At 45.6% G+C, this 13258-nt stretch overlaps 1 long non-coding RNA gene across 1 annotated transcript; it reads right to left on the reverse strand.

The window, feature by feature from the left end:
• Positions 1-5056: 5056 nt before the first annotated feature.
• Positions 5057-5999, reverse strand: LOC144390180 (uncharacterized). Its single transcript, XR_013454254.1, has 3 exons — positions 5982-5999; positions 5621-5745; positions 5057-5412 (listed from the first exon to the last, which is right to left on the reverse strand). It is a non-coding gene; the product is annotated as an uncharacterized LOC144390180 (long non-coding RNA).
• Between the last annotated feature and the right edge of the window lie 7259 nt (positions 6000-13258).

The following is a 13258-nucleotide window of genomic DNA, read 5'->3' on the forward strand; positions in this document are numbered from 1 at the left end:
TTACGACAAAAGTTCTCAAATCTGATCCCTTCTCTCGTAAACATTTTTCAATTTAATAATGGCGGTATTGTGCTATGAAAACGGAAGTCAGACTCCGTAAAGGATGTAGTTAGCGGACCAATTGCAACCTTGTGCGCTGCGGGATGCTTGCGTCGCTTTCGACCTAGAAAAATGGGTCGACACACTCAAGCAGACAAGGAGGTGTGAAAAGGCACGCAAGGGACACGCAAGGGGCTCTTGCGTCTGTGTCGCTCTAAAAACGCAGAAGCATAAACTAGGCTTTAATATTTATACGTCTCCCAAAAATGCCTTCTATGAGGTTTTTGTACTTTAGCCTCTAGGTAGGAACTGTTATTCCACAAACATGTGTGATTTATTCCCAAACTAAAGGTCACTCGATCCACTCGATCAAACCAGAGATCTTTACAGTCACTTTTCACTGCTCTGCTGTCTTCACAAAGCTGACCAGCTTGTCATACAAGTTTAAAGGCTGGTGTCTTTGGCATGCAGAGACATATTCAGTGTGTTCAGATTGCAAATGATATCATCTGACACACGTCTACTCAATCAGGTAGGTGTATACTTCAGAAGTGATTACTTCTCTATGCAGCAGAAGTTGTGTGATTTGCTCCCATTGGAGGTGATCCTACATGTTTTATTGACTTTTTGAGCATCTTTGAACAGCAATTCAAGTGGCTTACTGGTAAGGTGTTCTGGTTACAAAGTCTGTGCAACTCAAGTCTTTTTTTTCTTTTTGTGATTTACTGAGTATCTTCATCAGTCTTGGTCGCAGGGAGGTCACTGTTTTGATCAAACGCTTCTCTACGCACAGTGCTACTTTGCTTTGTTTTTATCACAGTATTTGCAGAGAAGGAGCCCTCACATAAATGGGCTCCGATGCAGGAGATTCTGGGTTGTCAAGTCTGGTTTATCAGAGCACCATGTTCATGTCAGAAAATATTCTTTTTCACTTTCTCTCCAACTGTAAACAGATTAGAATAAGTGGCTTTGTACCTTGCCACAAAGAATATAGGATACATATTGCGGTGCGGTGGGTTACTGATGCTAAAACAGAGGAAAAACAACTAAAATTGCTCCCCTGCAGATTGGAACAAAACACTGAAGGAGATTTAGTTTTTTTCTTCCCATTTTTTAACCAAAGCAACAGGGAAATAACTTTTCAGGTTGTGTTTAGCGGGATTACAAACAGGAGAATTTCGGCAGGCTGGCAGAGCGCCATGGGGCGGGAACTGCAGCTTTCCTACCTGGCATTAGCATTCAGAACAAGGGTGAAAAAATACTGAGAAATCCTCGCATGACACACACAATCACAGCAAGTGATGTGTTGTTGATTTCTTGCAGAGCACCATGCGTCCACAATTAAGTACACTCTTGACTAAATAAGACTCATCAGATCAATCGCAATGCTGCTTTTGGAGTCCAGCTTAAAGGTTGGATAAAAATTATTAAAAAGCGGATGAGTAGGGGCAGCTGTGCTTATCCCGACACTGTGTCATAGGCGTAAAAGTGGCGTTGCTGGTTGTAATACATATATGTGGCCCACTCTCTCTCTCGGTTACTTTTTTCTTACACGTCAAACATTTATTTGATCATTGATAGTCTTATGTGCTTTACTGTAGTCTGTAAAGGCAGAAGTTTTTACTTGTTTTAACCGAAGTGCACAACTCCAAAGGCAAGGTTCAAAAATCAAAAGTTTATTACAAAAGGTCAAAAAATACGCAGACAATACATACATACACACACACAGGGTAAGTGCACAGCTGGAAACAATCAGGGGCAGGGGCAACAGAGCAAGAAGTCCAGTGTTGAATCAACACCCACAGAGTTGATTTCAACACTTGAGTTTTTATATAGCTCCACACTCTCCAGAGTTAAATTAACACTTTCAAAATAGTTAAACATTTAACACTCTACCAGAGTTCAACTCACCAAACAGTGTTAAAGTAACACTAAGGGATTAGACAACTAACACTACTCCGAGTTAATTTTTTAAACTATTTTGGTAGTGTTAATTACACTCCCTAATGTGTCAATTATCTACACTGAAAACATGTTAAAATTAATTTTAAATTTCTTAATTAAATATATACTTATATTAATAAGAATTCATCACAATAAACAAACATTTTCAAAAACATTTATTCTTTTTCTCCCTTGCAGTCAGTTGAATTAAAACATTGTGAATGAAGGTATAATGTACAAACTTTCATCCGAAACATTGTATGAGCTTTGAATATCACGATGAAATTTAAGATCAGACATTTTTAGTAAACATCTTTCCGCACATCTTTTCCGTCATCAAAATTCTCTGTAAATAGATTGTTTGTCAAAAAAAAAGTGATCTTCAACCAAAAGCACATCAATTATTTGACAAAAGACTAGCATGTCTTCTTCCATTGCACTGCAAATAACTAGTCCAGCTTTATACTCTACACCAGCGGTTCCCAAACTCAAGAAGGCCGCGGCCCACTTTGAAATCTGAAAATCTTTCGCGGCCCACCCAAACCTTTAATCACAACTCTGATCAAAACATAATGATTAAATGACCTTAAGAATTTAACAAAAATCAAACATCCGCGAGCAAAAGTTAGTCTCCGCGAGGTATTTGCTCGCTTGCGAAACGCGAACTTCGTTGCTCGCGAGGAGAATCTCTGCTCGCGCTCGAAGGAGTTTTCTACGCGCTCGCGGTTGTTTTCTTTGACAGTAAGGTGGAGACGGTGCTTTTAGGGTCCAATCGATGTTGCGAGGTGCGTCCGCTCCCGCCACCCCCTCGCCATCCATTAAATCTTCGGCTGCTTTTAGAATAACTTATTTTCCCCGTTAAGATGGTTCAGCTACTGTAGAGAAAAGGGCGCCGTCTCTCGCTCTTTAATCTCATTATGTGCTCGGCGAGAACGACAGCTTTGTTTCTCCGACGCACCCTGAAACAAGCTTCATATCTCACGCGCTTGAGCGCCGCTCAGCATCTCGCCGTCATAGACCGAGCTTTGGCATGTTTGGCAGAGCGCCTTGAGCGCCGTGTACAACCAGTATGGATCAACAGATCAACCAATTGATAAGGCGCTCCGGATTATAAGGCACTATTGTTTGAGAAAACTAAAGGCTTTTAAGTGCGCCTTGGAGTGCGGAAAATGCGGTATATTTACTTTAATACTACAAGAGGGCGCCCTGTTTGTTTGAACAACGACAGGCGGACAAGAGCAGCCGTTTCGAGCGCGAGCCTTATTGTTTTATTGATCTGTCCGTTTAAATTGTTTGTGCTTCATCAACTAATGTTTCACATAACTAATGTGCCGCATCATAAATATTTTTATATTAATTTCAAACTTTTAAAAATTGAAAATTAAAAAACTTTTTATTGTAAATGACCTTTCGCGGCCCACCTGCAGTACCTTCGCGGCCCACACTTTGGGAATCGCTGCTCTACACCATTAACCCAACTAGTTGAGAAAACAATAAGGGGCCAATTTTCCTTATAGGAGATGGGTAATGGATCATAAAATGATGCTTAGGTTTCTATGTGGATACAAGTCCTTAAATAGTTTGTGGTGGTCAACAATCAAATGCTTTAAATACATTGTCATACCTAGAGTGAGAGAAGGTGAAAAAACTATGTTCATTATTTGAAGTAACAACAGTAACAAATTCCAGTTTTTGTTTTCTACAGGAATAATTTCACCAAACAGTGGGATGTTTTTCACAAGACACTATCTGAATAGAATTCAAACCAATGCCATTGCCAGCACACTCTCAAATAATCTTTGTAGGACGATTTTTTCGTTCTAAAAATCCATAATCAAAACCATAAATCCTGGAAAGCAAGTCTTGTTCTGACATAAAGTGTTGTGTGAGAATTCCAAAAAGCAATTTGATCTCATACTGAACCACACCCTCAAGAAGATCATGCATGATATCAAATTAATAGTTATTGCAAACATGGAAATACTTCAATGAATTAAGTGCAGATCTTTTTTTCAAACCATAAAGTGACATAAATTGTGGGTTTTCTTGGAGAGACTGGCAATGCATATCAAACATATTTTTTCCACGAAGGATCACTTTGGGATCATCCTCACTGTATACCGTTTGACAATCATTCTTCTCAATCAAAAAAATGAAAAAGTGATACCAAATGAATGCTCATCAAAACCGAATTAAATTTTGGGGGCAAATTTCTTACAACCAAATAAAGACAGCCAATTTTGTGTATTCCACGTTTGGAGCTAAGGGGATTGGCTGTTTCAAATTCGTCATAGTGTAGTTGAGTTTGCAATGCATGTCTATTAGCTGTAAAAAAAAAGGGTGGGTTTTAAAATAACTTCCATCAAAAAAGTCAGTATAAGTGTCAGGCTCTGATCTACACTCCTTTAGCAAAACACAAATGTCTGGATTTCTGCACATGAACTTCAATGTTTCTAAAATTGGCACATATATAAGCCTTCACAGGTACTTGATCATAAGTACCGTATTTCTGATTTCGCCTGTTGTCATATCTCACTTCCAGTGTTATTTCTACTGGCTCAACAACTCCCCATTTTTGGTGGAAGTATTTATTTTGTTTCCATTCTGTGTTCAGATTTGAAAACGGGTTTTCATAATACAATTGAGGATACCAAACTGTTGGATATCCCACTCCCCTGTAATTTGACCACGATGGATGCACACATTTCTTTAGTTGGATCTTTAGTAAGTCCTGAATCATTGGTCTCAGAAGAAATACTGGAAGAACTCCATTGATTTTGTGGAATAAATTGGTATGTACCTGAGATGAAATTGCAACGGGCTCACTAGATGAACATGCATCAGTTGAAGTTTGAGCAATTTGCTGAAAAATGCTATGAACACTATTAAGGTGCTTTCGAAAACCTGCATATGTTAGGAACTGATGCCTACAGCCTTGCTGAGAACAAAACAATTTGAACTTGGGTCCAGGATAGTAACCATGTTCAAAATGTGAAATCAACTGCTGACTTCACATTTTGGGTGCTCTGGTATGCTGAATGCTGAATTTTTCTGACACATGAAACAGGTAAGCATTGTTATAGCTTCTAACTCACAGGGTGAGAATGCTACTGGCTGGTTAAGCAGTCTTGCTCTCAAGTCTTTAACTCTGGGTGACTCCTTCATTTTCCCCACATCAATGTTATACACTGTTGTCTGCAGGAATGTATAAAAATTCACAAGTGCCACATCGTAAAACAAATCAAACACAAAATGTGCTTTGAAAACTTCATCACATGCCCCGAGGGAGCGGTTTGCCTTGCATGGGATGAGACGCTTATCCATGGTGATGTAGAAGCTGTCAATCTTGCTCTTCTGACGCCCAACAGCGAGGAGGTACGGCTGCCGACCCTGCTGGCTGCGGAGATGCTCCTCCAAACTGCAGCATGACTATGGTTGAGATCGGAAAACTGAACATTAGACACAAGAATAATGTGCAGCCAAATAAAAAAACATTATAGAAGTGATTATATAAACATCTTATTGGCTAGTGCAAGATGGGAATGAAGACATAATTACAATCCACAACCCTCATTTACATATGTGGCTAAGAAGTTGACATGACAAATTATTATAATCCCCTTAATAATATAATTACCTTATGAAAGACAACAAGTCTTTCAACTGCATCACATGCACTCATTTTTGGAGACTTCAGTCCCCCTGGAGGTGGTGGAAGGAGATGTAACAGCAACAACAGGGAGGCCATTTCTTGGTCGTAGGCTGAGGACAAACAGTCACAAGAATTAACTAAAAACTCTTTAAATGTAACACTTCAAGTTTAAATGAGAACAGGGAGGCATTATGACAAAGTTTTACACAGTCATCCATCTATTAGTCACACTTATCCCAAAAATCTGATCACCGTTCAGAGACACAGAATGAAAAAAATAAATATTATTGCAGTTATAGTTTAACTGAAATGATAGCAAATGTATTCAAATAAACAAAACACTCACTTGTTGCCTCATCAAGACCACGTCCTGGGGGACTTTCCGTTACTTGCACTAACCTATATGGCTATAAAATGTTGAGCAACACCACCACCACTCCCCTTTCCACGTTGAAATGAACGAATGACTAAAAAAAAAAAAATTGTTCGTTTTACTAAACGAGATTCAAAGAACCGAGTCAGTAAAACGTTTCTGTCTTCCTATCCCTATTAAGCTGGATTCAATTGACACTGTGAACCAAGTTAGCTTTTCTACCAGCCATACTAGAGGGGCGTTTAAAAATTTCCAATCAAGCAAGTCTCTTAAAAAATAAAAGTTTCCTATTTAAAAGTATTCCAGTCAAGATATGTTTGAAACAACTTTGAAAAGTTTCATTCATGGCTGGAATAGTATTCATAGTAAAAGGTATTTTCACAATTTCCTCTTTAATTATCTTTACATGAAAAAATAATTAAAAGGAAACTCTCCCAAGAATACTGAAAAATAATATTAAATGCTCTTTTGCCATGGTCTTATTTCATACTAAAAAGTTGTGGAATAGCATAAACCAAAATAAATAAACAAAATGTCATGATTTTGTAGTATATCCAAAAAGGAAATCACAAAAACACACTCTGGATTTGTATTGATGGATGTACATGGCATGATAAAGGCTCTGTTGCAGGTAGAGGGAGATTGTGTCTATTATCTAAGCTCAAAGCCAGATAATACATCACACTCTTTAAGAGCAGCTGAGATAGTCTCTGAAATGAGAGGAACTAGTCCATCATGTGAGCTGGTCACATTAAGTTATCGCATTTTACTCTCTCTCTTTACACTCTCTCTGGGAACTGTCACCTTATTGTGGTGGAGAGGTTTGTGTGTCCCTATGACCCTGAGGGCTGTGTTGTCGGGAGCCTTGTGCTCCTGGTAGGGTTACCCTTGGCAAAGTGGTCTCAGGCGAGGGACCAGACTAAGAAAAAAACGGAAGAGGGAAGGAGTTACCCGGCTCGGAGGAAGCCCGGGGCCGCAATTTGGAGCCAGATGGAGGGCCCAGATGGAGGGCCCGACAGCGAGCGTCTGGTGGCCGGGTTTACCGCGGAGCCCGGCCGGGCACAGCCCGAAGGAGTGACGCAGAAGCCCAAGACTCTACTCCCCATGGGCTCACCACCTGTGGGGGAAACCGACGGGGTCGGGTGCGCTGCTACAAGGGTGGAAGTGACAGTGGGGGGTCTAGAGGGGGGGAACAGACCTGGGCGGCAGATGCTGGCTCTGGGGACGTGGAACGTAACCTCTCTGGGGGGGGGGAGCCGGAGCTTGTGCGGGAGGTGGAGCATTATCAGTTGGATTTGGTGGGGCTTACCTCTACGCACAGCCTCAGCTCTGGAGCCACATTCCTGGATAGGGGATGGACTCTATTCTACTCCAGAGTGGCTCATGGTGTGAGGCACCAGGTGGGTGTGGGGATACTCATAAGTCCCTGGCTGAGTGCTGCTACATTGGAGTTTACCCCGGTGGACAAAAGGGTCGCCTCCCTACGCTTTTGGGTGGTGGGGGGGGAAACTGACTATTGTCTGTGCATATGCACCAAACAGCAGCTCAGAGTATTCAGCCTTTTTGGAGACCCTGAATGGAGTCCTGCATGGGGCTCCAGTAGGGGACTCCATAGTCCTACTGGGAGACTTCAATGCGCACGTGGGCGACAATGGAGATAACTGGAGAGGCGTGATTGGGAGGAATGACCTCCCTGATCTAAAACCTGTGCGAGTATTTGTTACTGGACTTCTGTGCCAGTCACGGATTGTCCATAACAAACACCATGTTCGAACATAAGGATGTTGATAAATGTACGTGGTACCAGAGCACCCTAGGCCAAATTTCAATGATCAATGATTTTGTAATCGTATCGTCTCATCTGAGGCCGCATGTTCTGGACACTCGGGTAAAGAGAGGGGCAGAGCTGTCAACTATCACCATCTGGTTGTGAGCTGGGTCAGAGGATGGGGGACGACTCAGGACAGACCCGGTAAACCCAAGCGTGTAGTGAGGAGGAACTGGGAACGTCTGGAAGAGGCCCCGGTCCAAAACATTTGACTCGCACCTCGGGCGGAGCTTCTCTCACATTCCTGTGGAGGTAGGGGACATTGAACGAGAGTGGTGTATGTTCAAAACCTCCATTGCTGAAGCAGTGAGTTGTGGCCTCAAGGTCTTAGGTGCATCAAGGGGAGTAACCCTCCAACTCCGTGGTGGACACCGGTGGTCAGGGAACCCGTCCGACTGAAGGAGGCGGCCTTCCGGGTTATGATATCTGGCGGGACTCCGGAGGCAGTTGCAGTGTACCGACAGGCTCAAAGGGCAGCAGCCTCTGCCATGATGGAGGCAAAGCAGCGAGTAACGGAGGAATTCGGGGTAACTATGGAGAAGGACTTTCGGTCGGCACCAAAGTGCTTCTGGAAGACCATCCGGCACCTCAGGAGGGGGAAACGGGAAACCATTCAAGCTGTGTACAGTAAGGATGGGACCCTGTTGACCGCGACTGAGGAGGTTATCGGGAGGTGGAAAGAACACTTTGAGGAACTCCTGAATTCAGCTACTACGCCCTCTTTGGTAGAGGCGGAGCTGGAGGCGGAGGAGGGATCATCGTCAATTTGACTACCTCAGTGACCTCCACCAGGCAAACAACTCCGCAGTGGCAAAGCCCCAGAGATTGATGAGATCCGTCCAGAGATGCTAAAAGCAATGGGTTTTGGGCGGGTTGTCTTGGATGACACGCCTCTTCAACATTGCGTCGAAGTCTTGAACAGTGCCAAAAGAGTGGCAGACCGGGGTGGTGGTACCCCTCTTCAAATAGGGGGACCAGAGAGCGTGTGCCAATTACAGGGGTATCACACTACTCAGCCACCCGGGTAAAGTCTACTCCAAGGTGCTGGAAAGGAGGGTTCAGGCGATAGTCGAACCAAGGATTGAAGAGGAAGACAAGGATTGAAGAGTTTTTGTCCTGGTCGTGGAACAACGGACCAGCTCTTTACTCTTTCCAGGATCATGGAGGGGGCTTGGCAGTATGGCTTATTTGCTTATTTGAGGAAATTTGCAATTTCCTCAAATAAGCCAATTTACAATTTGCTATAGATGAGTGACGTTACAAGTACAATTTAAGTGCTACAATTTGTTAGTCTTTAGTCGAGGTAGAGTCTGAAGAGGTGTCTTTAGTTTGCGGCGGAAGATGTGAAGGCTCTCTGCGGTCCTGGTGTCTTCAGAAAGCTCGTTCCACCATTTTGGCGCAAGGACAGCGAAGAGTCGAGATCTAGTCAAGTGTTTTGCTCTCAGTGAGGGAGGGATGAGTAGTTTTGCAGATGCAGAGCGGAGAGTGCAGGTTGGGATGTAGGGTTTGACCATGTCCTGGATGTAAGCTGGACTCGATCCATTCACAGCATGGTACGTGAGCACCAATGTTTTGATTTGGATGCGGGCGGCCAGTGAAGAGAGTGGAGGAGTGGAGTAGTGTGGGAGAATTTCGGAAGGTTGAAAACCAGTCGAGCTGCTGCATTCTGAATGAGCTGCAGAGGTCGAATGGCGGTGGCAGGGAGACCAGCCAGGAGGGAGTTGCAGTAGTCCAGGCGAGAGATGACAAGAGCCTGAATCAGTACCTGCGCTGCCTTCTGAGTGAGAAGGGGACGTATTCTCCTGATGTTGTAGAGCGTGTATCTACAGGATCGCGTTGTCGCGGTGATGTTGGGAGTCAGGGAGAGTTGGCTGTCGAGTGTGACACCGAGATTCTTAGCGGTCAAAGTGGGCGTTAGTACGGAGTTCCCAAAGTTGACTGTCAGGTCCTGGGTAAGGGAATCTTTTCCAGGAAAGAGAAGTAGTTCAGTCTTGTCGGGGTTGATTTTCAGATGGTGGGCGGACATCCACTGGGAAATGTCAGTTAGACAGGCAGAGATCCGAGCCGCCACCTGGGTGTCCGAGTGAGGGAAGGAGAGAATTTGTTGAGTGTCATCGGCATAGCTGTGGTAAGAGAAGCCATGCGAGCGAATGACAGCGCCAAGAGAGTTGGTGTAAAGCGAGAACAGGAGGGGACCCAGCACGGAACCCTGAGGAACTCCAGTAGTAAGAGGACAAGGTTCCGACACAGATCCTCGCCAGGTTACCCGGTAGGTGCGGCCGTCGAGGTAGGACGAGAGAAGGGAGAGAGCAGAGCCTGTGACACCAAGTTCCTGAAGGGAGGAAATAAGGATCTGGTGGTTGACCGTGTCAAATGCAGCAGAGAGGTCCAGAAGGATGAGGACAGAGGAGAGAGAGGCGGCTCTAGCAGTGTGGAGTTGCTCTGAGACAGCAAGGAGAGCAGTCTCTGTGGAGTGGCCTGCCTTGAAACCTGACTGGTGGGGGTCAAGGAGGTTGTTACAGTGGAGATAAGAGGAGAGTTGATTAAAGATAGTACGTTCAAGGGTTTTGGACAAAAAGGGAAGAAGAGAGACCGGTCTGTAGTTGTTTTCTTCAGAAGGGTTGAGGGTGGGTTTGAGAAGGAGGAGCGTATGTCAGCTATTTTGTTGGTGAAGTAGTTGACAAAGTCTCCCGGAAGAAGGGGGGAGGAGGGGTAGGGGGTTCGAGGAAATTGGAGAAGATCGAGAAGAGTTTTTTGGGGTTAGAGAATGAGGATTCGATTTTGGATTGGTAGAAAGAGCTTTTGGCAGCAGAGATAGAAGCAGAAAACGAGGAGAGGAGAGATTGAAATTCAAGCAGGTCTTCAGGTCGTTTATATTTACGCCATCTCCTTTCCGACGCTCGCATGGTGGCTCTCATGGCACGGACCGGTTGAGACAGCCACGGAGCCAGAGGGGATTTGCCAGTCCGTCGTGTCGTAAGAGGGCAGAGAGAGTCTAGAGAGGAGGAAAGAGTTGAGAGGAGAGTCTCTGCAACAGCGTTCGGATGCAAGAGTGAGAAGGAATCAGTTGAAGGGAGGGCTGATAGAACAGAGGGAGCGAATATTGCGACGAGCCGGTATAGAGTTAGTCAATGAGGGAGGTTTGTTAATTATAGAGAGTGGAAGGGAGTAAGAGATGAAGAAGTGATCAGACACATGAAGTGGAGTTACAGAGAGGTTAGTGGTAGAGCAGTTTCTAGTAAAGATCTAGTCAAGGTGATTGCCGGCTTTGTGAGTAGGAGGAGAGGGACTGAGTGACAGAGCGAAGGAAGAAAGTAGGTGGTCAGTAAGAGGTCAGATGACTTCTGTCTGGATGTTGAAGTCACCCAGGAGGATGAGCGGAGGTCCATTTTCGGGTAAATTAGACAGGAGAATGTCCAGTTCTTCCAAGAAATGATCTAAGGAGCCTGGCGGACGTTAGAGGACAATGATGGTTAATTGTACCGGGTGAGTGATTGTTACAGCATGGAATTCAAAGGACAATGGGGTGGATGGTGGTAGAGGGAAGAGAGAAAAGCTCCATTTGGGTGAAATGAGTAGACCTGTGCCACCACCCCTACCAGTGGGCCTGGGAGTGTGGCTGAAGGAGAAGGCGGAGGAGAGAGCGGCTGGGGTGGATGTGTTCTCAGGTGTGATCCAGGTCTCGGTGAGAGCGAGGAAGTCGAGTGACTGCTGGATTGCAAAGCCGGAGATGAAGTCAACCTTGCGAGTCGCTGACTGGCAGTCCAGATGGCCCAGCCGACGAGCAGTGCCCCACATGGCGAGAAACGGCCAGGAGAGGGGCACCAAGAGGCATGGTAGTGGAAGGGCTATACTATCCCAGGTGCTATCAATCTCGCAGGCAATCAGGAGCCTGTTTTAAACCTCCCTCCCAGGAGACACAAAGGAGAAGGAAGCAAGCGGAACGCAAGGAGAGGGAGACCCAGGGATATTGCACAGCGAAGGAAACTAACCCTTTGTATTCTCTCTCCTGCACCAGGAGGAATCCGCAGAAGCTCGGACGTCCCTGGCCACCCCGGTGAAGAACTTTTGAGTTATCGTTTTCTCACACTTATTTTGTTGATAATAAACCTTGGTTAAATTCCACCGTAACCCTGCGTGTCGTCCGCCTCTCTTCTCCCCGGAGACCCCGTGGCATACCCCGTGAGGTCGGGCGCCCACAATATATATATATATATTCTTAAAGTGGCGCACAAGGTCGGGTTGATTCCGCAGGGAAGAATGGCCTCGGGGAGCCCGCGGGTAGGAATCCTCGAGCACTAGGGCAAACACAGGAAAAAGGTCAACAAAGACAGCATCAATTCACAGTGAGCAGCGAGATGGACTGAATAGGTAGTTTACCGCGCTGAATGGCAGGAAGACCCGGGTTCATATGGGAGTCCCTTGATGTCTGACTGTCGTCAGCTGTTGCAGGCCACACCCTTCGGGGATGCCCAGACGGAGACCACACCTCCTTTCAGACACAGGGGAAAACACATGCAAAGTAAACAAACAGAGGGAGCTGCTGGGCTGACAGCATGACATCCAGTGCATTGATTCGGAGTGGGAGGGGAACACTGGGATGAGGGACACAGATAAACGGTGAGCCAAGCGTGGATCCATAAAATTCTCCGCTGCTCCCAAGTCCACCAACCCACGCACTTCCTGCTTCTTTTTCCCCACAAACAACACAGTAACTGCTGACGTGACATGTTTACAACTGGAGACATTCCTACCTCTGCTGAGGTGTAGGTCTATCAGTCACTCTGACGGGGAGGTCGGAAATGGCAGTTCTGGAGGTGATGTCCTGCTTCGCCACAGTACAAACACAACTGCTCTCGAATCATCCTCATTCTTTCTGCTGGAGACAGGGGCAGGTGCCCTAACTGCATCGACTCCGGTCCCGCGTCAGAGGAGGCGTTACCGGGGATTTGAATCTTGATGTGAACCGGGTCTGCCGGGACATATTTGTCCGGCATAGCCATCGGTGCGGGTCCGGCGGAGGCAAAAGGAACAGCGGGTTGGACCGCTGGTGTGGTGGACTGGCATAGCTCTTCAACCCGTTCATCCTGCTGGGTGAGTCGACGTTGGAGCTCCACTGGGTCCATTTGAATGTGGTGAGGTATTCTGTAATGAATGGACTCTGGAGACAGACTCAGACCCAAGAGCAGAGCTCTCAATGTTTATTTAGGGACGACAGGCCACTGTAGTCTCAAGGGATAAGGCAATACGGGGAATCCGGGGACAGGCAATAGTTCGGAGACACGGGATGGCAAAAGACTGATCTGGTCCAGGGAATAGGCAGGTTCGTGGTCGAGAGAAGGCGGAAGGTCATACACGGGAGCTCACCTGGTTCTACAGGAATTCAGGGGAAGAGAAGCAACGGGTTCAGCAGAGAAGCGTA

The sequence above is a fragment of the Gasterosteus aculeatus genome, chromosome 21, assembly GCF_964276395.1.
Source record: "Gasterosteus aculeatus chromosome 21, fGasAcu3.hap1.1, whole genome shotgun sequence".
NCBI classification, from domain to species: Eukaryota; Metazoa; Chordata; class Actinopteri; order Perciformes; family Gasterosteidae; genus Gasterosteus; species Gasterosteus aculeatus.